A 26,093-nucleotide genomic window follows, 5' to 3' on the forward strand; every position below is an offset into this window, starting at 1 on the left:
CACCACACTAGGAAATCGCTCCCAAGTATATGCAAGAGCCTCCAATGCACTTTGCAACTCTAGAAACTTTGATGGTTGAGGAGGAGGCATCACAAAGGTCTTTGAGTCTCTCCTTGACACAACAAAATGAAGACCTCCAAATTTAGGATCTCAACTCTTTGTGAAAATATCCATAAAAGTCTCTTTTGGCTCTATCATTATGCCTACTACAAGGCTTGAAGTCATATCTTTCTTAGAGAATGTAGCATCCCATGGATCATCAACATCATTGAACTCCCTTTTTGACATAAGTGTCAAAGCGATCCTATCGTGGTCATACAACAACTATGCTTTTATTCAAGGGCGTCTTTATCCTCATCAACAAGCTTATTTCAGCTTTTATTTTGACACAATACTCAAGGTATGAAGTGCATGATTTGTGCACTAGGTGTTTACTTTGTTGTATCAAAATTGTTTGCCACACACACACATATACACATACCGAGAATTTGCTAATATTATCGCATCTGCATTTCTCTGATGGGCACAAAACTTTGTACATGCCTCAACCTAGGTCGTATTGACTTGCATAGAAAGTGGTGCACCCATCCCATAAGTACTTGTTCGGATAACACACCTGCAAATGTATTTTATGACGATTGTGCATAACACTAGGAACAAAATGGTGTATAATGTGCGATCGACTATGCAAAGCATATCTAATGGACACAAGACTTTGTACGTTCCTCAACCTAGGCAGTATTGACTTGTGTGCAAAGTGGCATCCCCATCTGATAAGTACTTGTTTGAAAAACACACCTAGGATCATGTTTTTTGACGGTTCTGCATGACACCAAGGCAAGAACGGTATATAATACTCAATCTACCATGCAAAGCATATCCGATGGGCACAATACTTTGCACCTGCCTCAAAAGTGGTGGTATGGTGTTACATGCAAAGTGGAATGCCCATTCACTAAGTACTTGGTATGATAATACACCTAAGAGCGTGTTCTTTGACGGATGTGCATAACACTAGGGGAAAAACAGTATATAATGTGTGATCCCCCATGCAAAGCATAACTAATAGACACAATACTTTGCACGCACTGTTATGGATAAAATTGTCTAAGGAAAAAGGCATTAATATGTATGTGTGTTTGTATATGTGGCAATAGTATAATTAAATATGGTGTGCATAGGGCCCAAGGTTGAGGTGGCAAGGGATGATGTGCCACCCTTCCATGTAAGAGGACCCATAAGGTGTGTTGTACATAATCCATAATAGTAATATTATAAAATGCAAGGTGGCATGGCTCCTCCATGTGCCACCCCTCCACCTAGGATGCAATAATTGAGATATGACTCAAAGTCCATGGGAGAAGCAATATAAAATGGGTGGAGATGGCTATTATATTGAGTTATTCCCTCCATATGGGATAGGCCCATGTGGGGGAGGTATAGAAGGACAAAGAGAGCTAGTTAAATAATGGGGAAAGTAGGATGAGGTGGCAAGATTCCTTGTGACAACCCTCCACTTGTCCTCCTAGAGGTTTGAACCTATTATAAAATTGGAAGAGACCAAGGGAGTATCATAGACTTGAGATATGGGGCTTGATTTATGCGAAAAATTGAGGCAAAGGGTTGTCGCATACAATTGAGAGTGTGTACCCACCTAGCCCACATGGGAGACTTTTCCACACACACCATGCATGTGGGAGGATACATTAATGTGGAGAGACCCCCTCTTTTGGCTATAAAAGGAAGGGGCAATTCCTTGATGGGACATGCTCATTCTTGTAAAGCCACCTAGCTAGTATTTTGATATTTCCCTCTCAAACCTCCTTTCCAATAAAGTATGGTTCACTTCCCTTGATGTCTACATCTCAACATTCCTCTTCCTATCATGTACTTGCTTCTCTTCCCACTCTCCCTTTCCCCTTGTGTCATAGTCTCCCTTTTCCTTCCCTCCACTTCTAATTCCTTATTCACCCCTATGACATCCCTTCGCCCTCGTGATCTCCTTTTCTCTATGGCATTTGAGCGTCGCCATACTTAGTCTCTAGCCTTTGGTCTCGGTTTCTTTTCTGGCTAAAAGTTTTGGTGTGGCTGCTGGGATACGAATCTCCACGGTTGTTGGCGAATCTTCTATTCGTATGGGTTACATCAACAAAACTATACCATCTGTGCTCTTTCTAAGCTACTGCGCGTGCATTCGCTTCGTGCGTCTCCTGCGCTTCAGTTCTCTGGACTGCTGCGACTTCTAGTTGCGGACAGTTTTCTGCTTCAGTTCTCTGGACTACTGCGATTTCTGGTTGCGGACACTTTTCTGCGCTTCAGTTCTCTGGACTGCCGCGACTTCTGGTTGCGGACAGTTTTCCGCGCGACAGTTCTCTGGACTACTCTGGTCGCGGACTGTTTCCTGAGCCCCTGCAAAAGAGTAACAGCAGATCCCGCTCCCCCCTATTTGTTCTCTTCTTCTTCTTCTCTTTCTCTTTCTCTTCTCCTTCTCCTCTCCTCTCCTCTCTTTTTATTGAAAAGTAGGATTGGAACCCAAGACCTCCCCCTTCACAAAAGAAAGTCTTATCATTGGGCCAACAAGTTGGAAGTGGTAAAAATGTAATGATTTTTGTTCATATATTGAAATTGCGGGAGCTGTAACTCTCTAACCATAAGGAGTTTGCTCTTGTTGTAAAAAGCAAAAATATTTCATTTTATGTTCTCTATCCACTTCTCTTGCTAGATCGCCAATTCAGAACCTCTCCAAGCCCACTTCACGGACGCACGCCTCACGAGAAGGGTGGACACTTATGTCACTTCTCGACGCGTTTAAGGAATTGGTGCCTGTTCCTCCGCACCTTACGGCTACCAATGCACGAGATGTATTCCTTGATCTTCATGTCGACCTTCAACGGCTGATTGTCCAATGCATTATTGATGGTGATGACGGGTGGAATGACACACCGTGGATGATTCAGGGTGACAAACTACTGATACGCTGGGAGGATTTTGACTTTACTTCTACTCATTGTGCGATGATCGAACTACTTGCTGCTTCAGAGGTAATCAAAACGGTTTCCTTCTTCGAAGGGTGGGATGTTCCCCAAGCTTGGGGGGAGATTTGGTGCATGTGCTTGTTGATTCCTGTGGAAAAGCTCGTCCTGAATGGTTATTTCACAATCTCATTACAAAGGTTTCTAGGCCTTGGCTATGGTTGCTAATGTTTCGAGAATCCATTTGTACCTAATCAGCCTTTTGTGCCTCATTTCGAGCTTCAAATTGTAATTCTTTTTGGGCTTAAGATAAACTATCAACAAAGAATTGCAAGTTTATTTGGTGTTGAACGTTTGGCTCAAGTGTTGAATTCTCCCCACCCTCTCCTCCTACCTATCTTGGACTACCGAGAAACTTGGGATGTCCGAATTCTCATCTTGGTGTGATGACATCTTGGATTCTTCAATTTGATGGAGCTTACAAACCTTCGACCAAGGCGGCTGGCGTGGGTGTGAAGCTCACTTCACCGGGTGGTGAGGAGTTTTGTTACAGCAAGTCTTCGCCCGCAAGTACTTGCAATCAAGCTGAGTACTCGGCGCTCATTTTTGGGCTACAAAAGGCACAAGAACATCATGCCAAGCAATTGGAGGTGCAAGGAGATTCTCAACTAGTGTGTGAACAAGTTAGTGGAAGGTGGAAGGTGCGGAGCAAAGGCTTGGTTCCACGACATCAACAAGCCTTGGAACTTTGCAACCAATTTGAAGAGGTAAAAATTCAGCATATCCCTCGAGCTCGAAATCTTGTTGCTCACGCATGACGCGAGTGGAAGCGCCACCCCAACCAAGCCGCAAGCCACGAAGGAGGGTGAAAGGTGTGCATCAGATTTATGCTAAGGAACCTCAGGGGTTCACCTTAAAAAATTTTAGTATACCACATGCATTCAAACAAAGGGTTCCTTAAATCCAACTTTAGGGAAAACTTTAACAAGATTATAATAAGAAGAGGGGTTTTCCAATTCAATTTTACAAAAACATCCAATAGTTCATAGTGATCTCATTGGGAGGAAATCTTTACGAGAGGGTCTACTTGAATATCCCTTTAATACGTGTGATACATAGGAGTTTTTAGTAGTAAAACCCCCCCCGCCCCCCCCCCTGAGTAAGGAACTTAACATAAGGATTGCATAGAGGATCTTTTTGCATTGCAGACCTAGGTACATTAAGAGAATCAAATATAGGAATGTGTGTTTCTCCAAAATATAAATATACATTGACATAACCTGACAAGATTTGAATGACTAATGAATTCTCAAATAGTGGCACACACTCTAATGCAGATCCAAAATGCATACCAAAACTAGGCATGGATCTCAAATTGGGGGATAGAGTATCATAACTATATCCAGACTATAGGGAAGAAAAAAAAATCTAAAGGAGGGCAAGATAAGATGATTGTGGTGTATAAATAATTGGTTTAATTGGATGTTTGTAAAATGATCAAATGACACTATTTAGAGGGGGAGAAAGATTCATGTGAGCATATATAGCCATAACTAAGGATCACTAAAAACGTAAATACTTTGTAGAAGATAGATTTTGATATGATCATTCTTCATTACTTTCTTGGCATCAAAGTTAGATAGGATTGGGAAAATACATTCATATCATCAAAGATATACTATTTGAGATACTGAAGTAATTTTAGATGCAGGATTACAAGGCAGCAACCACTACAATGCAAGTTAGTGCCCAAGATGATCACCAAGATTTCTTAATGGTTATTGGTATTAGAAAATATAGCTAGCCAATACCCAATGTAACATCATGTTCTCTATTTTATCATTTTATTAGTTTGTATCTCCACTAAGGGACAAACCATGCTTGTGCTTACTTTGATATCTAAAGGGTAACATGGGATATGGAATCACCTATCATAGTGGATATGATTTCCATGATTATTGTGGTTTAGTATAAAGTAGAGGCTTATATACACACCCATCCGCTTTCAAATACTATTTCTTCCCATAGGTGCAGATGTCATCTTGTGGATCTTTAAATGAAACAATACACCCTTACAATATCCTCAATTGTAGAAGTATAATATTGAGTAGCATGTCTGGCATGATGCAAGTCTTTAAGGATTATGCTTGATTCTAGAATTCATGAAGGTCTACCAAGATCATGCAGAATCAATGGAAATATATTGTAACAATTAGAGTTGCATCAATGTGGTTTTTAAGTACCCCATGCTCCATTCTAAGATGCAGCATATCAAGGTTCACTAACCCTTTATCAAGGATCTAATTAAGGATGGATTAATAGACAAAAATTGACCAAATTCATCAGGGAGCTAATTGAGGATGGATTGATAACATAAATCTACCCACCAATAATAAAGGGAAAGCTAATGACATTTAGACCAAGGCTATATCATGTGAATACATAGAGCTTTTCATTTGATGCTTTGGTATAGGCCTACATAGAGCCAATAAGAGGGGGTCTTAGAGATCACTTACTTGCATTTGAGCCCCATATGGGTAGAACAATGAGGTAAATAATAGATTATTCATGATCAAGACTTGTCAATAAACTTATATTCTAGATAGGTAGCCCAAAATAGATTCTCAAAGGTATCCAAACTTGATTCAAATAGGTAACTTGAACTGGATTGGATAGTAACCTAAACTTTCTTAATAACATAACCCAAAACTTGGTTCCAAATAGGAATCTTGTACTTGATCCAAGAAAGAGGAAACCCAAATTAGATCTAGATGACATGTAATCTTGCCTAAATCCCATATAGAAGTTAGTGATAGTTCAAGATTCGATTTCAAGTTGATTTTTTAGCTAGAACGATCTGGCTAGAAGTAGGGTCTCATTGCCTTTTTGGTTTTTGAAAGAAAATCTAGGATCACTAATGGGTCTTAGGATGGTAGAAGAAGGAGGGAAAATCACTTGAAACACCTATTTCATTAATTTTGGACTTTTTCTGTTGTTTTTGGATGAAGCCCTCTCACGCACCGTTCTTTCACAAGCACGATCGAAATTGTAGCAAGATAATAATCATGAATGAACAAGAAGAGAGAATCCAGTATGAATCAAACTGATGAGTCTTTACAATAATTTTGGAGAAGAATCACTCTATGAAGGAGCTCGACACCACCCGTCCACTATCTCACTCTCACTCTCACTCTCACTCTCACTCACATGAAGATGTTCAAATCAGATGATCAAATGATCAAATCTCAATCACACTCTCACTCTCACTCTCACTCTCACTCTCAAAATATCTTGATCTTATCTTCTTCTTTGCACTACCTCGATTCACGTGCGTTGGATTGTCACTTTCGCAGTGCCTGATCGATATGTGTGCCTTCTCTTCACTCGCACCACCTCGAGATGCGTGCCTTCTCTTCTCTTTTGCACAGCCTCGATATGCGTGCGTTGGATTGTGTGTTCTCCTTCTCACTATCTCTTCTTTTAAAGCCTTTCACGACTCCCCAAAAAAGTGGCCAAAAGCCTCCAAAATCGGCCAAGAAATAGCTTTTCTCGAAAAGCGTGCGTGTGCTTTTCGCCTTCTTTTAGCGTGCGCTTTTGATAGCAAACGCGTACGGAATCTCGACGTCTCTTTTTTTTTTTTTTTTAGGCATGAAAACGGCCCTGTTCGGAGCATCACCACGCCTACCTCGTAGATCCAATGGACAAGCTCAATAGCTCATCTCGAATATCGGACCCTCTTCTTTCCCTTTGCATGTGACCTTTCATGGCTAACTCTTCCATCTCGACCTCCGTCTAATGCCTGCAACTTTTGACAGAAATCTAGATGCACTTTTAGCTCAAAACCACTTTGTTAGCAACTTCTGACCTCCATAGAGGCATGCAACCGAGTGAACTACAAAATTTTAACTAGAACAAAGTTTTTCTACTTAACAAGATCTAAAACTCTCTCATACAGAGTTTCTTCAAATTATTTCTCTAATTAACTCAAAATCAAGCCGCAAAATCCAGCCGACACCATAATGGACAAAAACCAAAATTTTTCGACCAACACCAAACTTTCCAAAACCTTCAAAACATCAAAACCATCCTTTTTGAACACTATCTGTGATATATATTCCAAAATATTTCATATACGAAATTGGAGCATCACAAGCCCAAAAATGCTTCCCAAATGAAAAGTTTACTTTGTGAAAATATCCTTCCCAAATCAAAATTTTACTTTCTGAAAATATCTCGAAAATATTCTTCCCAAATCAAAAGTTCACTTTGTGGTACTATCATATTCACATAAAAATCTTGTCTTTTCAATCTATACTTTTGCACTAACATGCAAGAATTTGAAATAATCCTATTTTAGAAATTCTAGCTATACCTAAGTTATTTGTTAATTTAATTATTTATAATATTTTTCCTTGACGTGATAAATTTATAATCCATGAAAGGAGAATTAAATATTTCATGTAAATAACATTGTCACTCGCAATATGCACAAAATTTTTAAAACTTTTAATAAATAGAAAAAAGACATGATGCCATAAGACCCAAGTTTTGTATTGAACCAAAGAATTATAATAGCAATTATAGCTATCATTATATGTTTACATTGAGAGACATTGCTCTCAGCTGGAGTCTTTGTATAAAATGATATAGATTGAATATATGTTTACAATTGAAATTGTTGCTCTTAAAGAGCCTCAATTCATGCCATCTGCATAATTTGACTCCCCATTGTCTTATTGCTCAATGTGATAGTCCCTTGCCAGCTGCCATCTGCATTAACTCCCTTTTGTCTTGCCAAGCCTTGCCCCTTGGGTGCATTGACTCCCCATTGTCTTATTGCTCAATGTGACAGTCCCTTGCCAGGTGCCATCTGCATTAACTCCCTATTGTCTTGCCAAGCCTTGACCCTTGGGTGACATCCAATGCATATTTTGACTCTCATTTGACATAGGAGGTGATGACTGAGTACAGTTGCACCTACTAGTCTAATAATATATGATTATAATTGTCAATTGGCTTCTTGCCTAGTACCAAAATAAAATCCTTCAATGGACTTCAATACAAAGCTTTAATCATGGACATTCTTCATTTGTGTTGTCTCCTTCTAGTTCCTCCATGGCAAGCATCCTTAAAAATTCATGTATATGCAAAATACTTTGCTGTGGTATTTTTATTTTTCCTTCTACCTCATATCACATGTGCTTCTTTGATTTCTTTGCCCTTGAATGCCAAGACACTATGATTGTCTCCGTAGAAACTTGTGAGAGTGCTTCATCATTTGGGACCCACTCCTTCATTATACAATTAGTATACAATGTGTTGTTTTCCATGTTCTCCTTCCTGCCCTTTGGCTCATACCATACCGCTGTAAATGTTGTAGCTCTCCCTTGATCATCTCTTTGCACATCAACTACTTTTTCAACCCAAAACTTCACATTCTCATATTCATCATCCTATGGCCGGAACCACAACAAAACAATCGACCTCTATATCTATTTGTGGCATAAACTCTCTCTTCTTCGGTCCATGATATGGACGTGGGAGTAATGATACAAATTCATTTTCAAAGACTGGAGCTGGGTGCAAATTGTTATGAACATTTGGCCAAAATATATTGCATTCTTCCTTGACATCCTTTGAGCCTCACATTTTCTCAAGGTCCTTTATTAATTTTTGTGTCTTGTTAATTATAGTGGTAGTGTGTTCTCTCCAAGTAGGCTTCGAATCAGGATATCTCCGGAGCATTTCCTCTTTGTATGTTATAAATGCTTTTAATCCTTCTATTTCACAGTTAGACCTCTCATTGAATTCTTGTATAAGAGCCCATGTTGGATACCTTTCCTTGCTAGGAATTGAAGTTAAGAGACTGTAAGGTTCTTCAGGTTCTCATTTTGTATCATGAGAATACTGTTGCCATTGCATTATGGGTTTTTCATCTTTTTTAAAAAAACGAAAGTAGTGTGGATTGGTATGACCTGTCAATGCATCACCACCCATTTGTATGAAAGGTAGAATGAAGCTCTTCCAATTGTACATTCTTTCAAGCCTCTCACATACTGTACTTTCCTTACGACCACCAACTTTCTTGCCACATCTTCTTACCAAGTCATCTATTGTCTCCACATCCTTGCATTTAAGCTCTCTTGAGACTGTGCTTTAAAAACCCTGATCGATATCCTCATGTGTATGGCCAACATACAAAAATCCACATTCGACCTCATTAAAGATTCGATGAGCAACTAGCATGGAGCAAAATGAAAACATGAGTACATTCTTATTTTCTCGCTAGCAATTATCAGCTTGTATTCTCAAAGTCGGTGGTAGGCAACTTTTTCTGCATGTACATTGCGAATTGCCTTCATAATAGATGTTACAACTTGATTGCTATCATGTAGATGCAAGTAATCAATCCATATATTTGCAAAGAACTTAATTTCATGCACTAACACTCCACATAAATGTGTCTTTAGAAAGTGCTTTCCTTGTAATTTAGGTAGAGTGGCAACAAAACGAGGCAATGTTGTTGTATTCTGATCCATGCCATCTACAATAAGGCACATGTAGTCATCGGGATGCGAAATAGCTTGCTCCTTCCAAAATGCATATTTTTGTCTGGAATGTCAAATAAGGTCATGATGAGATTTTTGGGTTTTTTCGTATAATTCCCTTTGATTTGGACATGTTGCACTCTCACTCGCTCGCTTTAAATCATCACAGACATTGCACTTTGACATTTTTTGCCTCTTTGGGACTTTAACATATCCAAAGTTCTTCTTCCAAAGAGTATACAAAGTATGAGAAGAAGCCATCGCATCCCCTCTTTGCCTTTGCTTTTCTGCAATAGAGTCAAATACTTTGAGCTTTGTTAAGCCCATTGGAAGGTGCATTTCAGTGATCGTGTCACCGTTAGGGAGTTTGGTAGATATATGGGGTTGAGGTAAAGCATTTTCATGTATGAAGTCTTGCAAAATTGATACTGCCCTGATAGCTGAGATTCTTGATTTGGACCTTCCTCTATTATCGTGAATGCTAAATTTATTGTTGCCCTTTGCCTTGGTGACTAAATCCCAATATGTACCATGGGATAATCTAGTAATATTGCAATATGCCTTATTGCAAATCTTTTTTCCATTTAAGAGAGGTTTTACCTTTTGTCTTGAACTTAGACTTTTATTGCCATTCTCAAGAAAGCAAGAGAGACTTGTGAGAAGGTATTCATTTCTTTCACTTTCTCTTCTTTGCCACACGTGTCCTCTACATTCCCTGATGTCTGCAAGATCAATGAAGCACATACATCTTCACTTGCAACATAGATATCCCAATGCATTTAACATGTTCTCCTCCTTCATTACTCTCTTCCTCTTTGGTTGCTTTTGTGGATCTGCCTGGATTCGCTCTCTTCATGCATATGTATGACCGTTTTCGTTCCTTGTGCACATTGTTATCTATATTTATGCACTTCTTCTCCTCACATTTGTTTGTAACCAAGCATCCATGATTGGTCATTTAATCCTTGGCCATATCACAATCAAAGTTAAATACTGAATAATCCTCTACTGATCTCATCCTCTTTTTTAACATACTCTTAGGACCGTTCAATGAATGCAATATTCTACGAGAGTACTCAGAACCTTGAAACTCTTCCACTCTTGAGAGAACATTGCTCATTGGGACATCTTGCATGGCTTTCACAAATCCACAAGCTTGATTGACAAGTTTGTTAATATGTATGAACTCATCCACACTTGAAAAGACATCGCTATTGAAACCTTTGCCCTTCTCACTGTGCAAGAATTCATCCACCCCAGATAAGGCTTCGCTTCTAAAATCATTTTGTTTCTCAGAACCAATGAACTCATCCACTCCAGATACGATGTCACTTCTATAATTGAGTACATTGAAATCATCCATGTTTGAAGTGATAGAGCCTAGCACATGGGCACACTTTTTAGGTCCCTTGATATTGTAGTATACCTTGTCTTTATCATTGAAAACCATGTGCCTCTTTCTCATGTTTAAAAATTGCATGCTCCATCTCATATTCTTGCCTACCTCATAGTAGGGATCACATAAGGATGTTATGTTATCAACCATACCATCATCAGTGACTTTTAGAATCCTCATCTGTGCAAATGACCATTGCTCCACTTGTTCAAATCCCAATACTTCACCTTCTGCTACAGTATTATTTGCAAATGATCTCATTTGTAAAATGTCCCCTATAGTAAAATCCAAGGTGGTGCACTTTGTATTCTTGATAATGTCTATTGCATAAGTCTCATCTTTGTCCCATGCTATAAATGATTTGTCAGATGTATTGTAGGGCATAACATCTCCAAGTGTTTCCATATCTCCACATTCAACATGTGCGCTAGGAATCTTTGATACAGTAACTGCCACCTTATCTTCGCCAAGTCTTCGAAAGTGGCAAACTGAATTGGGATCACTATCATGGATTGTAGCAAATGCAACTACTTCTCTTTTGCTACATAAAATCACATCCATCCCTAGAACAAAATCTAAAGCCATCTCCTTTGTGAGAGTCCTTTGCAAGCAAGCTGCAGCAGCAACGATTACATAAATATTAGTCTCTTTTTAATAATCTACTCATTTATTATAATTTTTAATTAGTACTTAATTTATTGGTGGGAGAAGTTATCTGATCAAGTACTCATCAGATGGACATGCCACTTTGCATGCAACTCAATAACACCTACATTGAGGTGCATGCAAAGTATTGTGCCCATCGGCTATGCTTTGCATGGTATATCACGCATTAAACACTATTTGTGCCTCAGTGTCATACACAACCATAAAAAACAAGGTGTGTTATTCAAACAAGTACTTATCAGATGGGGTCTCCACTATGTACGCAAGTCAATTTCAACTAGGTTGATGTGTGTGCAAAGTATTGTGACCATCGGATATGCGTTGCATGGTCAATCACACATTATACACCGTTTTTTCCCTAGTGATATGCACATATGTAAAAAAACATGCCCTTAGGTGTGTTATACAACCAAGTACTTATCATATGGGTGTGCCTCTTTCCAAACAAGTTAATACCGCCTAGATTGAGGTGCAAGTAAAGTGTTTTGCCCATCGGATATGCATTTCATGGTCAATTGAACTTTAAATACTGTTTTTGCCTTAGTGTTAAGCACATTCATTTAACAACACGCTCCTAGGTGTGTTCTCCAATCAAGTACTTATCGGACGGACATGCCACTTTGCATGCAACTCAATAACACCTATGTTGAGGTGCTTGCAAATTATTGTGCCCATTGGATATGCTTTGCATGGTATATCACGCATTAAACACCGTTTGTGCCTCAATGTCATGCACAACCATAAAAAAATACGCTTTTAGGTGTGTTATCTAACCAAGCGCTTATCGGATGGTATAGTAATTTCCATGTAACTCAATACCATCACTTTTGAGGCTCATGCAAAGTATTGTGCCCATTGGATATGCTTTGCATGGTCGAGGGAGAATTAAATACCATTTTTGCCTTAGTGTCATGCACAACCGTCAAAAAACACGGTCCTAGAAGAGTTATTCGAACAAGTGCTTATCGGATTGGGGCACCTCTTTGCACACAAATCAATCCTACCTAGGTTGAGGTGTGTGCAAAGTATTATGCCCATTGGATATGATTTACATTGTCAAGATCATGCATTATACAACATTTTCATCCTTGTGATATGCACTACCGTCAAAAAACACGCTCCTAGGTGTGTTATCTGAATAAGTACTTATGGTATGGAAGCATCACTTTGCATGAAACTCAACACCACATAGGTTGAGGCATATGAAAACTATTTTTTCCATTATATATGCTTTGCATAGGCAATCACTCATTATACACCATTTTTGCCTTAGTGTCATGCACAACTGTAAAAACACAAGGTCCTAGATGTGTTATTTGAACAAGTACTTATAGGATGGGCACGCCACTTTGTGTGTAAGTAGATTCCACCTAGTTTAAGGTGTGTACAAAGTATTGTGCCCATTGGATATGCTTTGCATTGTCGATCAAGCATAAAACACTATTTTTACCTTAGTGTCATGCACAACCATAAAAAAACACAGTCCTAGGTGTGTTATTCAAACAAGTACTTCTCAGATGGTAGCTCCACTTTTCACATAATTCTGTTTCAACTAGGTTGAGGTGCATGCAAAGTATTGTGACCATCAGATATGCTTTGCATGGTCGATCATGCATTATACACCGTTTTTCCCCTAATGATATGCACATCCATAAAAAAACACGCCCTTAGGTGTGTTATCCGACCAAGTACTTATCGGATGGGTATGCAAACAAGTCAATACCGCCTAGGTTGAGGTGTAGGAAAAGTATTATGCCCATCGGATATGCTTTGCATGGTCGATCGAGCATTAAATACCATTTTTGCCTTAGTGGCATGCACATCCGTAAAAAAACACGCTTCTAGGTATGTTATCCAATCATGTACTTATGGGATGGCCACACCACTTTGCATGTAAGTCAATTCCACCTAGTTTAAGGTGCATGCAAAGTATTGTGCCCATCGGATATGCTTTGCATTGTGGATCAAGCATAAAACGCCGTTTTGACCTTAGTGTCATGCACAACCATAAAAAAACACGGTCCTAGGTGTGTTATTGTCATGCACCATTCTTTCACAATCATGATCAAAATTGTAGCAAGATAATAATCACGAATGAACAAGAAGAGAGATTGTAGTATGAATCAAACTGATGAGTCTTTACAATAATTTTGCAGAAGAATCACTCTGTGAAGGAGCTCGATACCACCCGTCCACCCCCGAGCTATCTCACTCTCACTCGCATGAAGATGTTCAAATCAGATGATCAAATGATCAAATCTCAATCACACTCTCACTCTCACTCTCACTCTCAAAATATCTTGATCTTATCTTCTTCTTTGCGCTGCCTCGATCCGCATGCGCTATTGTCACTTTTGCAGCGCCTCAATATGCGTGCCTTCTCTTCTCTCGTGCAACCTCAAGATGCGTGCCTTCTATTCTCTTTCGTACAGCCTCGATATGCATGTGTTGTATTGTGTGTTCTCCTTCTCACGATCTCCTCTTCTTTTATAGCCTTTCACGACTCCAAAAAAAGACGGCCAAAAGCCCCCGAATTCGGCCAAAAATAGCTTTTCTCGAAAAGCATGCGTGTGCTTTTCACCTTCTTTTAGCGTGTGCTTTTGATAGCAAACGCGTACGAAATCTCGACGTCTCTCGTAGATTCAATGGACAAGCTCAATAGCTCATCTCAAAGATTGGACCCTCTTCTTTCCCTTTGCATTTGACCTTTCATGGCCAACTCTTCCATCTCGACCTCCGTCTAATGCCTGCAATTCTTGACACCGAAATCTAGATGCACTTTTAGCTCAAACCCACTTTGTTAGCAACTTCTGACTTCCATACAGGCATGTAAATGAGTGAATCATAAATTTTTCACTAGGACAAAGTTTCTTTACTCTCCACAACATTTCATATACAAAATTGGAGCATCACAATTATTCAAACAAGTACTTCTCAAATGGGAGCTCCACTTTGGATGCAAGTCCATTTCAACTAGGTTGAGGTGCATACAAAGTATTGTGACCATCGAATATGCTTTCCATGGTCGATCATGCATTATACAACATTATTCCTGTAGTGATATGCACATCCACAAAAAAACATGCCCTTAGGTGTGTTATCTGACCAAGTACTTATCGAATGGGTGTGCCTCTTTGAAAACATGCCAATACCACCTAGGCTAAGGCATAGGAAAAGTATTGTGCCCATTGGATATGCTTTGCATCGTTGATTGAGCATTAAATACCATTTTGCCCTTAGTGTCATGATCATCTGTAAAAAAACATGCTGCTAGGTATGTTATCCGATCAAGTAATTATGGGATGGGAATGCCACTTTGCATGTAAGTCCATTCCACCTAGTTTAAGGTGTGTGCAATGTGTTATGCCCATCGGATATGCTTTGCATTTTCGATCAAGCATAAAACACCATTTTTGCTCTAGTGTAATGCACAACCATAAAAAAACACGGTCCTAGGTGTGTTATTCAAACAAGTACTTATCGGATGGGGGCTCCACTTTGCACGCAAGTGTGTTTCAACTAGATTGAGGTGCATGCAAAGTATTGTGACCATCAGATATGCTTTGCATGGTCGATCACACATTATACACCATTCTTCCTGTAGTGATATGCACATCCATAAAAAAACATGCCCTTAGGTGTGTTATCTGACCAAGTACTTATCGGATGGGTGTGCAAACAAGTCAATACCACCTAGGTTGAGGTGTAGTCAATACCATACTTCTCAGATTGTAGCTCCACTTTTCACATAAGTCGGTTTCAACTAGGTTGAGGTGCATGCAGAGTATTGTGACCATCAGATATGCTTTGCACGGTCGATCACACATTATACACCGTTTTTCCCCTAATGATATGCACATCCGTAAAAAAACATGCCCTTAGGTGTGTTATCTGACCAAGTACTTATCGGATGGGTATGCAAACAAGTCAATACCACCTAGGTTGAGGCATAGGAAAAGTATTGTGCCCATCGGATATGCTTTGCATGGTTGATCAAGCATCAAATACCATTTTTGCCTTAGTGTCATGCACATCCATAAAAAAACACGCTTCTAGGTATGTTATCCGATCAAGTACTTATGGGATGGCCACACAACTTTGCATGTAAGTCAATTCCATCTAGTTTAAGGTGCGTGCAAATTATTGTGCCCATCGGATATGCTTTGCATTGTGGATCAAGCATAAAACACCGTTTTTACCTTAGTGTCATGCACAACCATAAAAAAACATGGTCCTAGGTGTGTTATTCAAACAAGTACTTCTCAGATGGGAGCTCCACTTTGCATGCAATTCCATTTCAACTAGGTTGATGTGCATACAAAGTATTGTGACCATTAAATATGCTTTCCATGGTCGATCATGCATTATACAACGTTATTCCTGTAGTGATATGCACATCCACAAAAAAACACGCCCTTAGGTGTGTTATCTAACCAAGTACTTATCGGATGGGTGTGCCTCTCTGAGAACATGTCAATACCATCTAGGTTAAGGCATAGGAAAAGTATTGTGCCCATCAGATATGCTTTGCATGGTCAATCGAGCATTAAATACCATTTTTGCCTTAGTGTCATGCACATCCGTAAAAAAACACGTTGCTAGGTATGTTATCCGATCAAGTACTTATGGGATGGGCATGCCACTTTGCATGTAAGTCAATTACACCTATTTTAAGGTGTGTGCAAAGTTTTATGCCCGTCAGATATGCTTTGCATTGTCGATCAAGCATAAAACACCATTTTTGCTCTATTGTAATGCACAACCATAAAAAAACACGGTCCTAGGTGTGTTATTCAAACACTTTACTTATCGGATGGGGGCTCCACTTTGTACGCAAGTGTGTTTCAACTAGGTTCAGGTGTGTGCAAAGTATTGTGACCATTGGATATGCTTTGCATGGTCGATCACGGATTATACACCATTTTTCCTGTAGTGATATGCACATCCGCAAAAAAACACGCCCTTAGGTGTGTTATCTGACCAAGTACTTATTGGATGGGTGTGCCTCTTTGAAAACATTTCAACACAACCTAGGTTGAGGTGTAGGAAAAGTATTGTGCCCATTGGATATCCTATGCATTGTCGATGGAACATTAAATACCATTTTTGCTATGGTGTCATGCACATCCGTAAAAAAATACACTGCCAGGTATGTTATCTGATCAAGTACTTATGGGATGGGCATTCCAATTCCTATGTAAGTCAATTCCACCTAGTTGAAGGTGTATGCAAAGTATTGTGCCCAACGGATATGCTTTGCATTGTCGATCAAGCATAAAACACCGTTTTTGCCTTAGTGTAATGCACAACCATAAGAAAACACAGTCCTAGGTGTGTCATTCAAACAAGTACTTATCGGATGGGGGCTCCACTTTGCACGCATGTCCATTTCAGCTAAATTGATCTGCATGCAAAGTATTGTCCCCATCGGATATGCTTTGCATGGTCGATCACGCATTATATATATAACGTTTTTCCTGTAGTGATATGCACATCCACAAAAAAACACGCACTTAGGTATGTTATCTGGCCAAGTACTTATCGGATGGATGTGCCTCTTTGAAAACATGTCAATACCACATATTGTAAAGCATAGGAAAAGTATTGTGCCCATCGGATATGCTTTGCATGGTCGATCGAGTATTAATTACCATTTTTTCCTTAGTGTCATGCACATCTATAAAAAAACATGCTGCTAGGTATGTTATCCGATCAAGTACTTATGGGATGGGAATGCCACTTGGCATGTAGGTCAATTCCATCTAGTTTAAGGTGTGTGCAAAGTTTTATGCCCATCGGATATGCTTTGCATTGTCGATCAAGCATAAAACACCCTTTTTACCTTAGTGTCATGCACAACCATAAAAAAACACGGTCCTACGTGTGTTATTCAAACAACTACTTCTCAGATGGGGGCTCCAATTTGCACACAAGTCCGTTTCAACTAGGTTGAGGTGCATGCAAAGTATTGTGACCATCCGATATACTTTGCATGGTCGATCACGCATTATCCACCATTTTTGCTGTAGTGATATGCACATCTGTAAAAAAACATGCCCTTAGGTGTGTTATCTGACCAAGTACTTATCGGATGGGTGTGCCTCTTTGAAAACTTGTCAATACCACCTAGTTGAGGCATGCGGAAAGAATTGTGCGCATCGGATATCCTTTGCATTGTCGATTGAGCATTAAATACCATTTTTGCTCTAGTGTCATGCACATCCGTAAAAAAACACGCTACTAGGTATGTTATCCAATCACGTACTTATGGGATGGGCACGCCACTTTGCATGTAAGTTAATTCCACCTAGTTGAAGGTTTGTGCAAAGTATTGTGCCCATCGGATATGCTTTGCATTCTCGATCAAGCATAAAACACCGTTTTTGCCTTAGTGTCATGCACAACCATAAAAAGCCACAGTTCTAGGTGTGTTATTCAAACAAGTACTTCTCAGATGGGGGCTTCACTTTGTATGCAAGTCTATTTCCACTAGGTTGAGGGGCATGCAAAGTATTGTGACCATCGGATATGCTTTGCATGGTTGATCACGCATTATACACCGTTTTTCCTGTAGTGATATGCACATCTGCAAAAAAACACACCCTTAGGTGTGTTATCTGACCAACTACTGATCGGATGGGTGTGCCTCTTTGTGAAAATGTCAATACCAGCTAGTTTCATGTATAGGGAAAGTATTGTGCCCATCAGATATGCTTTGCATGGTCGATCGAGCATTAAATACCATTTTTGCCTTAGTGTCATGCACATCCATAAAAAAACACGCTGCTAGGTATGTTATCCGATCAAGTACTTATGGGATGGGCATGCCACTTTGCATGTAAGTCAATTCCACCTATTTTAACGTGTGTGAAAAGTATTGTGCCCATCGGATATGCTTTGCATTGTCGATCAAGCATAAAACGCCCTTTTTGCTCTAGTGTAATGCACAACCGTAAAATTTAAACATGCTCCTAGGTGTGTTATTCAAACAAGTACTTATCGGATGGGGACTCCACTTTGCACGCAAGTTTTTTTCGACTAGGTTGAGGTGTGTGCAAAGTATTGTGACCATTGGATATGCTTTGCATGGTCGATCACGCATTAAACATCGTTTTTCCTGTAGTGATATGGACATCCGCAAAAAAACACGCCCTTAGGTGTGTTATCTGACCAAGTACTAATCGAATGGGTGTGCGTGTTTGGAAACATGTCAATAACACCTAGGTTAAGGTGTAGGAAAGGTATTGTGCCCATTGGATATGCTTTCAATGGTCGATTGAGCATTGAATGCCATTTTTGCCTTAGTGTCACGCGCATCCGTAAAAAAACACGCTGCTAGGTATGTTATTCGACCAAGTACTTATGCGATGGGCATGCCACTTTGCATGTAAGTCAATTCCACCTAGTTTAAGGTGTGTGCAAAGTGGTATGCGCATCAGATATGCCTTGCATTGTCGATCAAGCATAAAACACCATTTTTGCTCTAGTGTAGGAAAAGTATTGTGCCCATCAGAGGGTTGATCGAGCATTAAATACCATTTTTGCTCATGTCATGCACATCCGTAAAAAAACACGCTTCGAGCATTAAATACCATTTTTGCTCTACTTTCCTGCACATCCATAAAAAAACACGTTGCTAGGTATGTTATCCGATCAAGTACTTATGGGATGGGCGCCACTTTGCATGTAAGTCAATTTGACCTAGTTTGAGGTGTGTGCAAAGTATTTTACCCATCAGATATGCTTTGCATTGTCGATGAAGCATAAAACACCGTTTTTGCCTTCGTGTCATATAGAACCATAAGAAAACACGGTCCTAGTTGTGTTATTCAAAGGAGTACTTCTCAGATGGGGCTCCACTTTGCATGCAAGTCTGTTTCAACTAGGTTGTGGTGCGTGCAAAGTATTGTGACCATCAGATATGCTTTGCATGGTCCATCACACATTATACACTATTTTTCCCCTAGTGATATGCACATCCCTTAAAAAGCACGTCCTTAAGTGTGTTATCTGACAAGTACTTATTGGATGGGTGTGCCTCTTTGAGAACATGTCAATACCACCTAGGTTGAGGCATAGGAAAAGTATTGTGCCCATTAGATATCCTTTGCATTGTCAATCGAGCATTAAATACCATTTTTGCTCTAGTGTCATTCACATCCATAAAAAAACACGTTGGTAGGTATGTTATCCAATCAAATACTTATGGTATGGGTGCACCACTTTGCATGTAAGTTAAGTCCACCTAGTTGAAGGTGTATGCAAAGTATTTTTCCCATCAGATATGCTTTGCATTGTCGATCAAGAATAAAACACCGTTTTTGCCTTAGTGTCATGCACAACCATAAAGAAACACGGTCCTAGGTGTTTTATTCAAACAAGTACTTCTCAGATGGGGGATCCACTTTGCACGCAAGTTTGTTTCAACTAGGTTGAGGTGTGTGCAAAGTATTGTGATGATAGGATATACTTTGCATGGTCGATCACACATTATGCACCGTTTTTCCCGTAGTGATATGCACATCCGCAAAAAAACATGACCAAGTACTGTTACCTGACCAAGTACTTATCGGATGGGTGTGCCTCTTTGAGAACATTTCAATACCACCTAGGTTGAGGCGTAGGAAAAGTATTGTGCCCGTCATAGGGTTGATCGAGCATTAAATACCATTTTAGCTCGTGTCATGCACATCCGTAAAAAAACACGCTGCTAGATATGTTATCCTATCAAGTACTTATGGGATGGGCGCGCCACTTTGCATGTAAGTCAAATCCAACTACTTGAAGGTGTGTGCAAAGTATTGTGCCCATCGGATATGCTTTGCATTGTCGATCAAGCATCAAACACCATTTTTACCTTAGTGTCATGCACAACCATAAAAAACACGGTCCTAGGTGTGTTATTCAAACAAGTACTTATCGGATGGGGCTTCACTTTGCACGCAAGTCTCTTTTGACTAGGTTGAGGTGCATGCAAAGTATTGTGACCATTGGATATGTTTTTCATGGTCAATCATGCATTATACACCGTTTTCCGCTTAGTGATATGCATATCCGCCAAAAAACACGCCCTTAGGTGTGTTATCTGACCAAGTACTTATCGTATGGGTGTGCCTATTTGAAAACATGTCAATCTCACATAGGTTGAAGCTCCATTGGATATGCTTTGCATGGTCGATCGAGCATTAAATACCATTTTTACCTTAGTGTCATGCACATCCATAAAAGAACACGCTGCTGGGTATGTTATCCGATCAAGTACTTATGGGATGGGCATGCCACTTTGTATGTAAGTCAATTACACCTAGTTTAAGGTGTGTGCAAAGTATTGTACCCATCGAATATGCTTTGCATTGTCGATCAAGCATAAAACACCGTTTTTGCCTTAGTGTCATGCACAACCATAAAAAAAGACGGTCCTAGGTGTGTTATTCAAACAAGTACTTGTTAGATGGGGGCTCCACTTTGCATGCAAGTTTGTTTCAACTAGGTTGAGGTGTGTGCAAGGTATTGTGACCATCAGATATACTTTGCATGGTCGATCACCCGTTATACACCGTTTTTCCCCTAGTGATATGCACATCCGTAAATAAGCAAGACCTTAGGTGTGTTATCTGACCAAGTACTTATCGGATGGGTGTGCCTCTTTGAGAACATGTCAATACCACCTAGGTTGAGGCATAGTAGATATATTGTGCCCATCGGATATCCTTTGCATTGTTGATCTAGCATTAAATACCATTTTTGCTCTACTTTCGTGCACATCCGTAAAAAAACACACTACTAGGTATGTTATCCGATCAAGTACTTATGGGATGGGCGCCACTTTGCATGTAAGTCAATTTGACCTAGTTTAAGGTGTGTGCAAAGTATTTTACCCATCAGATATGCTTTGCATTGTCGATGAAGCATAAAACACTGTTTTTGCCTTAGTGTCATGTAGGACCATAAGAAAACACGGTCCTAGTTGTGTTATTCAAAGGAGTACTTCTCAGATGGGGCTCCACTTTGCATGCAAGTCTGTTTCAACTAGGTTGAGGTGCGTGCAAAGTATTGTGACCATCAGATATGCTTTGCATGGTCCATCACACATTATACACTTTTTTTCCCCTAGTGATATGCACATCCGTAAAAAAGCACGTCCTTAGGTGTGTTATCTGACCAAGTACTTATTGGATGGGTGTGCCTCTTTGAGAACATGTCAATACCACCTAGGTTGAGCATAGGAAATATATTGTGCCCATTAGATATCCTTTGCATTGTCGATCGAGCATTAAATACCATTTTTGCTCTAGTGTCATGCACATCCATAAAAAAACCGTTGGTAGGTATGTTATCCAATCATGTACTTATGGGATGGGTGGACCACTTCGCATGTAAGTTAATTCCACCTAGTTGAATGTGTGCGCAAAGTATTGTGCCCATCGGATATGCTTTGCTTTGTCGATCAAGCATAAAACAACGTTTTTGCCTTAGTGTCATGCACAACCATAAAAAACACGGTCCTAGGTGTGTTATTTAAACAAGTACTTCTTAGATGGGGGCTCCACTTTTCACCCAAGTTTATTTCAACTAGGTTGAGGTGCGTGCAAAGTATTGTGACCATAGGATATGCTTTGCATGGTCGATCACACATTATCCACCATTTTTCCCATAGTGATATGCAGATCCGTAAAAAAACATGCTGTTAGGTATGTTATCTGACCAAGTACTTATCGGCGGATGGGTGTGCCTCTTTGAGAACATTTCAATACCACCTAGGTTGAGGCGTAGGAAAAGTATTGTGCCCATCAGATATCCTTTGCATGGTTGATCGATCATTAAATACCATTTTTGTTCTAGTGTCATGCACATCTGTAAAAAAACACGCTGCTAGATATCTTATCCGATCAAGTACTTATGGGATGGGCGCCACTTTGCATGTAAGTAAATTAGACCTAGTTTGAGGTGTGTGAAAAGTATTGTACCCATCAGATATGCTTTGCATTGTTGATGAAGCATAAAACACCATTTTTGCCTTAGTGTCATGCAGAACCATAAGAAAACACGGTCCTAGTTGTGTTATTGAAAGGAGTACTTCTAAGATGGGGCTCCACTTTGCATGCAAGTCTGTTTCAACTAGGTTGAGGTGCATGCAAAGTATTGTGACCATCGGATATGCTTTGCATGGTCCATCACACATTATACACTGTTTTTCCCTTAGTGATATGCACATTCGTAAAAAAGCATGCCCTTAGGTGTGTTATCTGACCAAGTACTTATCGGATGGGTATGCCTCTTTGAGAACATGTCAATACCACCTAGGTTGAGGCATAGGAAAATTATTGTGCCCATTAGATATCCTTTACATTGTCGATTGAGCATTAAATACCATTTTTGCTCTAGTGTCATTCACATCCATAAAAAAACACGTTGGTAGGTATGTTATCCAATCAAGTACTTATGGGATGGGTGCACCACTTTGCATGTAAGTTAAGTCCACCTAGTTGAAGGTGTATGCAAAGTATTGTGCCCATCGGATATGCTTTGCATTGTCGATCAAGAATAAAACACCGTTTTTGCCTTAGTGTCATGCACAACCATAAAAAAACACTGTCCAAGGTATTTTATTCAAACAAGTACTTCTCAGATGGGGGATCCACTTTGCACGCAAGTTTTCTTTAACTAGGTTGAGGTGTGTGCAAAGTATTGTGATGATAGGATATACTTTGCATTATCAATCACACATTATCCACCGTTTTTCCCGTAGTGATATGCACATCCGCAAAAAAACATGACCAAGTACTATTATCTAACCAAGTACTAATCAGATGGGTGTGCCTCTTTGAGAACATTTCAATACCACCTAGGTTGAGGTGTAGGAAAAGTATTGTGCCCATCAGAGGGTTGATCAAGCATTAAATACCATTTTTGCTCGTGTCATGCATATCTGTAAAAAAACATGCTGCTAGTTATGTGATCCGATCAAGTACTTATGGGATGGGCACGCCACTTTGCATGTGAGTCAAATCCACCTAGTTGAAGGTGTGTGCAAAGTATTGTGCCCATTGGATATGCTTTGCATTGTCGATCAAGCATCAAACCCCGTTTTTACCTTAGTGTCATGCACAACCATAAAAACACGATCCTAGATGTGTTATTCAAACAAGTACTTATCGGATGGGGCTCCACTTTTCACGCAAGTCTCTTTTGACTAGGTTGAGGTGCATGCAAAGTATTTTGACCATTGGATATGTTTTTCATGGTCGATCATGCATTATACACCGTTTTCCCCCTAGTGATATGCATATCCACCAAAAAACACGCCCTTAGGTGTGTTATCTGACCAAGTACTTATCGTATGGGTGTGCCTATTTGAAAACATGTCAATCCCACAGAGGTTGAGTTATAGGAAAAGTATTGTGCCCATTGGATATGCTTTGCATCGTCGAGCGAGCATTAAATACCATTTTTACCTTAGTGTCATGCACATCCGTAAAAGGACACGCTGCTGGGTATGTTATCCGATCAAGTACTTATGGGATGGGCATGCCACTTTGTATGTAAGTCAATTCCACATAGTTTAAGGTGTGTGCAAAGTATTGTACCCATCGAATATGCTTTGCATTGTCGATCAAGCATAAAACACCGTTTCTGCCTTAGTGTCATGCACAACCATAAAAAAAGACGGTCCTAGGTGTGTTATTCAAACAAGTACTTGTCAGATGGGGGCTCCACTTTGCATGCAAGTCCGTTTCAACTAGGTTGAGGTGTGTGCAAGGTATTGTGACCATCGGATATACTTTGCATGGTCGATCACCCATTATACACCGTTTTTCCCCTAATGATATGCACATCCGTAAAAAAGCAAGCCCTTAGGTGTGTTATCTGACCAAGTACTTATCGGATGGGTGTGTCTCTTTGAGAACATGTCAATACCACCTAGGCTGAGGCATAGTAGATATATTGTGCCCATCGGATATCCTTTGGATTGTTGATCCAGCATTAAATACCATTTTTGCTCTACTTTCGTGCACATCCGTAAAAAAACACGCTGCTAGGTATGTTATCCGATCAAGTACTTATGGGATGGGTGCCACTTTGCATGTAAGTCAATTTGACCTAGTTTGAGGTGTGTGCAAAGTATTGTACCCATTGGATATGCTTTGCATTGTCGATGAAGCATAAAACACCGTTTTTGCCTTAGTGTCATGTAGAACCATAAGAAAACACGGTCCTAGGTGTGTTATTCAAAGGAGTACTTCTCAGATGGGGCTCCACTTTGCATGCAAGTCTGTTTCAATTAGGTTGAGGTGCGTGCAAAGTATTGTGACCATCAGATATGCTTTGCATGGTCCATCACACATTATACACTGTTTTTCCCCTAGTGATATGCACATCCATAGAAAAGCACGTCCTTAGGTGTGTTATCTGACCAAGTACTTATTGGATGGGTGTGCCTCTTTGAGAACATGTCAATACCACCTAGGTTGAGGCATAGGAAAAGTATTGTGCCCATTAGATATCCTTTGCATTGTCGATCGAGCATTAAATACAAGTTTTGCTCTAGTGTCATGCACATCCATAAAAAAACACATTGGTAGGTATGTTATCCAATCATGTACTTATGGGATGGGCACGCCACTTTGCATGTAAGTCAAATACACCTAGTTGAAGGTGTGTGCAAAGTATTGTGCCCATCAGATATGATTTGCATTGTCGATCAAGCATCAAACCCCGTTTTTGCCTTAGTGTCATGCACAACCATAAAAAACACGGTCCTAGGTGTGTTATTCAAACAAGTACTTATCGGATGAGGATCCACTTTGCACGCAAGTCTCTTTTAACTAGTTTGAGGTGCATGCAAAGTATTGTGACCATTGGATATGTTTTTCATGGTCGATCATGCATTATATACCGTTTTCCCCCTAGTGATATGCATATCCGCCAAAAAACACGCCCTTAGGTGTGTTATCTGACCAAGTACTTATCGTATGGGTGTGCCTATTTGAAAACATGTCAATCTCACATAGGTTGAGGCATAGGAAAAGTATTGTGTCCATTGGATATGCTTTGCATGGTCGATCGAGCATTAAATACCATTTTTACCTTAGTGTCATGCACATCCGTAAAAGAACACGCTGCTGGGTATGTTATCTGATCAAGTACTTATGGGATGGGCATGCCACTTTGTATGTAAGTTAATTCCACCTAGTTTAAGGTGTGTGCAAAGTATTTTACCCATCGAATATGCTTTGCATTGTCGATCAAGCATAAAACACCGTTTTTGCCTTAGTGTCATGCACAACCATAAAAAAAGACGGTCCTAGGTGTGTTATTCAAACAAGTACTTGTCAGATGGGGGCTCCTCTTTGCATGCAAGTCTGTTTCAACTAGGTTGAGGTGTGTGCAAGGTATTGTGACCATCGGATATACTTTGCATGGTCGATCACCCATTATACACCGTTTTTGCCCTAGTGATATGCACATCCGTAAAAAAGCACGTCCTTAGGTGTGTTATCTGACCAAGTA

The sequence above is a fragment of the Dipteris shenzhenensis genome, chromosome 22 (genome assembly GCF_047967505.1).
Source record: "Dipteris shenzhenensis isolate YYH24624 ecotype China chromosome 22, Dip_SZ_1.0, whole genome shotgun sequence".
NCBI classification, from domain to species: domain Eukaryota; kingdom Viridiplantae; phylum Streptophyta; class Polypodiopsida; order Gleicheniales; family Dipteridaceae; genus Dipteris; species Dipteris shenzhenensis.